The sequence below is a fragment of the Bison bison genome, unplaced genomic scaffold (genome assembly GCF_000754665.1).
Source record: "Bison bison bison isolate TAMUID 2011002044 unplaced genomic scaffold, Bison_UMD1.0 scf7180017864363, whole genome shotgun sequence".
NCBI classification, from domain to species: domain Eukaryota; kingdom Metazoa; phylum Chordata; class Mammalia; order Artiodactyla; family Bovidae; genus Bison; species Bison bison.
In genome coordinates, this window is record NW_011494935.1 from 579374 (window position 1) to 585583 (window position 6210).

A 6210-nucleotide genomic window follows, 5' to 3' on the forward strand; every position below is an offset into this window, starting at 1 on the left:
AAAGCTGAGTGCCAAAGAATTGATACTTTTGAACTGTGGTGTTGGACAAGACTCTTGAGAGTCCCTTGAACTTCAAGGAGATCCAACCAGTCCATCCTAAAGGAGATCAGTCCTGGATGTTCATGAAAGGACTGATGCTGAAAAGCTGAAACTCCAATACTTTGGCCACCTGATGCGAAGGGCTGACTCATTTGAAAAGACCGTGATGCTGGGAAAGATTGAGGAAAGGAGGAGAAAGGGACAACAGAGGATGAGATGGTTGAATGGCATCACCGATACGATGGACATGAGTGTAGGTAAATCTGGAGTTGGTGATTGACAGGGAGGCCTTGCAACCCCCATAGGGTTGCAAAGAGTCAGAAACAACTGAGGGACTGAACTGAACTGAACTGAACCTGCATACAGATTTCTCAAGAGGCAGGTCAGGTGGTCTAGTATGCCCATCTCTTGAAGAATTTTCCACAATTTATTGTGATCTGCATAGTCAAAGACTTTGGCATAGTCAATAAAGCAGATTTTTTTCTGGAACCGTTTTGCTTTTTCTATGATTCAACAGATGTTGGCAATTTGATTTCTGGTTCCTCTGGCTTTTCTAAATATAGCTTGAACATCTGGAAGTTCACAGTTCACATACTTTTGAAGCCTGGCTTGGAGAATTTTGAGCATTACTCTGCTAGCGTGTGAGATGAGTGCCATCGTGCAGTAGTTTGAACATTTTTTGGCATTGCCTTTGTTTGGGATAAGAATGAAAACTTTTTCCAGTCCTGTGACCACTGCTGAGTTTTCCAAATTTGCTGGCATATGGAGTGCATCACTTTCACAGCATCATCGTTAAGATTTGAAATTTTTAAATTAACGCGCACACACACACACACACACACACACACACATAGCATAAAAGACCCTTGTCAGAAATGTATTTTGTTATTTTTATTTATTTTCTCCTGTAGCTAGTCTTTTCACTTTCTTTACAGTGCCTTTCAAAGAGCAGAGGCTTTTACTTTTGATGATATACTAGTTACCAATTGTTTTCTTTTATGGGTCATGCATTTTATGCCCTATTCAATAAATTTTTGCCTAATTCAAGGTCACAGAGGCTTTTTTCCCCATGTTTTCTTCTAGAAGATTTTTTTTAGCATGTGGAAGTCCAAATATTCCAGAAAATGTACCCTATTGATTATGTTGGTCTTGCTATGTTTGTCATTGGTAGGTTCATAAACAGTAATCACTGAACTCTTATTAATTAATTACATTGTGTTTCTACTTGTTAATAAGCCCATACAGAAAAAATGGAAGCTAGCAAGTTAAATTCTTCATCTCCAGCCCCTGCTTATTCCTGTCAAAAGATTTTTATCAGCTTGTCTATACTGTTTAAACAATGCACTCTGAGTGAGAATCATTGCTAATACATTTTTCTCTGCAGTCTGCTGTGTAGTTTTAATTCCTAATCACTGTTTTCATTCTTGCATTCTTGCTGTTGTCTCATGTGTACTAATAACCTTATCACTAATAATAGTCTCAACAACCCAGACCTGTGTGCAGCAGATGGGCCAGACGGAGGTCTCTAGTTTGCTATGCCTGCTACACCTCTCTGTAGCAGCAGAGGGCAGCATTAACCCTGGTGTTGGGGAACTAACCCCAGTTTACACTTATTTCGTAACAGAAAGATTAGTGTGCCACGTATGACGTCCCACTGAGAAACAATGTCAGTTGTCACTTGCAGGCTGAAGATCTTTAAAAAGATGTAGAATCTTGTACAAAAAAGCAGGTACACTCTTTTATTTGTTGTACTTACTGATGAAATATTAATAAAATTTATATTTTAAGGCAGGACAAAAACTTAAACATAGCATTTTCTCTGTGTGTTTCTTTGGGTCTTCCTAATGTGTAGCGTGCATTCCCATTATACATTAACCAGAGCTCCTCAAAGACCAGAATGCCTGCTCAGAGTGCCTGCTCAATAGTAAACATCTTTTTTTCTTCTGATGCTAGCAATATAACTTCTTAAAAGAATAGTATTCTTTCCCAGCTCCATAGGGGGTCGTGGTGATTTGATGTTCGCTCTTTATGTGTTTACCTGGATCGTGTATCCTTGATGAATTTTATGTAAAATATCAGTATATGATTTTGATGTATGACCCTCTGTCTCAAAAACGTATATGACAATGCCTTTGACTTCTAACAAAACAGTTCTCAGAGCTTTCTGAGAATATGCTTCCCTGGGTTATAATCTTCAGTTTGGCTCAAATAAAATTTCTTTATTTTCTTCTTAACTTGACAGTTAATTGAATTTTTGTTGACACTATTACTGTCATTACAATGTAAAATCTACATTTACATTACTATGTGAAATTTCACCTGTGCCATGAGCATGGGCTTCCCAGGTGATGCTAGTGGTAAAGGACCAGCCTGCCAACACAGGAGACATAAGAGATGAGGGTTCCATCCCTGGGTCGGAAGGTCCCCTGGAGGAGGGCATGGCAACCCACTCCAGTATTCTTGCCTGGAGAATCCCATGGACAGAGGAGCCTGGTAGGCGATAGTCCACAGGGTTGCAAAGAGTCAGACACAACTAAAGTGACTTAGTGTGCACAAACACCATTATCATACCTGTTTTGGAATCATCATAGAATCTATCCATTTTATTGGTTATTTGATTTATTTTCTAAACACTCCCCAGAAGATCTGGCCTGTATCCAACCCTTTTAAAGTCCACTCAAACATGATTTTCTTCAAAAGTTTTCTCTGAGTTCACCAAAATAAAAATCACCCCTATACCCACTCACAGCCTCTTTTCTATACCTACAGCACTTCTCTGCCTTAAGTTGCATTTTTTTTTTCTTTGTTGGGGGTTGGGGGAAGGAAGGATTTATTACTTGTAACAAGTAAGGAGAACACGGGTATCTTTCCCAAAGTAGTGTCTCCTGAGTTGTCATTATGCACCTGCTTTTTTTCCTGTGGCTGTAGTTAAGTCCCCAACTTATCTGTGCATTAGCTCTGACAACTTCTAGTATTGCCTCACATATAACCAGTGCTGAATATATTTTTGTTGAAAGATGAGTATCATTGAAGAGTTCCTACTTGCCCAGTGATTAGGATTCTGGACTTTCACTGATGTGGCCCAGGTTCAATCCCTGGTCAGGGAACTAAGATCCCCACAAACTTTGCCATGTGACAAAAAAAAAAAAAAAAAAGTGGAAAGATGAGTATTGAACAACAGTAAAAAAAAAAAAAAGAGAAAAATTTCATGTTTCCTAAATGACAGTTGTGTATATATGAGCTTCCAGCTTTCAGAATCACATTAGGGCTGGAACCAACGTAAGCCTCAGATGCAAAATTAAGGAAGAGGAGAAAAACTCAGCAAGCAAGATAAATAAATAACAGTATTTTTTAAAAAACTATTAAAGGAAAAAATCCATCATGGATAAAACACTCCAATTTTAAATAGTCAGGATCAGCAGTTTATATTCCACCATTTTTTTTTAAGCCTTTGCCTGTATGGATCACAATAAACTGTGGAAAATTCTGAAAGAGATGGGAATACCAGACTGCCTTACCTACCTCCTGAGAAATCTGTATGCAGGTCAAGAAGCAACAGTTAGAACTGGACATGGAACAACAGACTGGTTCCAAATAAGAAAAGGAGTACCTCAAGGCTGTATATTGTCACCTTACTTATTTAACTTATATGCAGAGTACATCATGAGAAATGCTGGGAGGAAGCACAAGATGGAATCAAGATTGCCGGGAGAAATATCAGTAACCTCAGATATGCAGATGACACCACCCTTATGGCAGGAAGTGAAGAAGAACTAAAGAGCCTCTTGATGAAAGTGAAAGAGGAAAGTGAAAAAGTTGGCTTAAAGCTTAACATTCAGAAAGCTAAGATCATGGCATCTGGTCCCATCACTTCACGGCAAATAGATGGGGAAACAGTGCAAACAGTGTCTGACTTTATTTTTCTGGGCTTCAAAATCACTGCAGATGGTGATTGCAACCATGAAATTAAAAGACACTTACTCCTTGGAAGGAAAGTTATGTTCAACCTAGATAGCATATTCAAAAGCAGAGACATTACTTTGCCAACAAAGGTCTATCGAGTCAAGGCTATGGTTTTTCTAGTGGTCAGGTATGGATGTGAGAGTCGGACTATAAAGAAAGCTGAGCACCAAAGAATTGATGCTTTTCAACTGGGTGTTGGAGAAGACTCTTGAGAGTCCCTTGAACTGCAAGGAGATCCAAACAGTCCATCCTAAAGGAGATCAGTCCTGGGTGTTCATGGAAGGACTGATGCTGAAGCTGAAACTCCAGTACTTTGGCTACCTGATGCAAAGAGCTGACTCATTGGAAAAGACTCTGATGCTGGAAAAGATTGAGGGCAGGAGGAGAAGGGGACGACAGAGGATGAGATGGTTGGATGGCATCACTGACTCAATGGACATGGGTTTGGGTGAACTCCGGGAGTTGGTGATGGACAGGGCGGCCTGGCTTGTTTCGGTTCATGGGGTCGCAAAGAGTTGGACACGACTGAACGGCTGAACTGAACTGAACTGAATTTGTTTTCATTAATATTTGGACTTACCTCGCAACACATGGGATCCTAGTTTCCTGACCAGGGATCAAACCTGCACCCCTTGGAGTGGAAGTACAGAGTCTTTTTTTTATATAAATGTATTCATTTTAATTGGAGGCTAATTACTTTACAATATTGTAGTGATTTTGCCATACATTGACATGAATCAGCCATGGGTGTACATGTGTTCCCCATCCTGAACCATATCCTGAAGCACAGAGTCTTAACCACTGGAGTCCTAGGGAACTCCCCACATACTACCCATTTAAACAGTAGAGGTCTTTTCATGAAACTATGTCATTCAAAGAATGGAATTATTTTCCTGAAGGCATCAGGGACCATACACTCTCAGGCAGGTTTTTAGAGCTTAATGATGAATTCCTTTTCTAATTATTTCATTTGTTTACTCATCCGTTTTTTATTCTTCATCTCCTAAATGTCAATTACTGCCCTCGCAGCTGCAAATAATATGGTCCAATCCATTGCAAGCCCAGATGTTGCTCCTCTGCAGTTATCTGAGAAAGTCTTTACCCACTTGGTTCCTGCCTCAGGTCCAAAATAAACTTCTCTTAGAACCTTGGGCCTCCAAAGGACAGAGGCAGCTTTTATGTATTTAAATCACTATGGCCTCCTTTACCCCATGCAGACTCCAGTCTCTGTGATTTGCCCAGGACTTGATTATCTTTCTTCTGAGTCTACTTTCCTTCGTCTCATTATCTACTCTAGAGGAGGTGGCCACAGCACATTACACTAACATAGTGTCACAGATTGTGTTCTCCAATGAGCAGATTTTGAGATAGAGTTTTGAGCAATAAGGAGAATTCCTAGGAGCAGCACCTCAGGAAGAAGCAGGAATGCACAGAGGGAGAAACTGAGCTGTGATACAGGTCCCACCAGAAGCTCCTGAACCAGAGTGACCTTGGGCTACGACACCCAGACCTTTACCTCCTTCAGTTCTTCCTATGCACCTTGGATGAGGAACCTAGGCAACTTCCAAACTCACTGTCAGCTGAAGGCTTTCTGCGGGCCGCACCCCCACCAGGTGGGGCCATGGGTCCTTCACTGAAGGAATGCCCACCTCATGTGGATATTTCAAATGGAAAACCATCTTTCAAAACATACCCTCCAGTCTCATTTTATAGATTCTGTGGCCAATATAGAAAGTGACATAAAGTCACATATTAATGATTTCCTCACCAAATATTTCTTTGCACAGAAACCACAGTGCCCTCCACAAAGTGCACACTTGATCAAGCTACTCCCTTATTTAAAACATTCCATGGCTTTCCATCACTCTAAGGCCAGAAATCAAAATCCTTTAAATGGACCACAAAGCTTTGTACGGCCTGGCCCCTGCTGTGTTCCCCAGCATCTCATCACACTCGCTCTGCCAGCCATGACACTGCTTTCAATATTTTGAGGCACCTTGTTTCTTCCCACTATCACACATCTTTCTTCTGTCTGAAAGACTCCACTTGATCACGACAATCCTGTGAATGATTGTACTTACTTTGCTGTAGGCAAAACACTCTAGTATGTACGTGTGTTGCTAGACTTGAAGTTTGGGAAGCCAGTTAGTCAGTAACCAATCATCCATTGCCTAATTGCACCAGCAGCAGCCAAATTGTTACCATGGA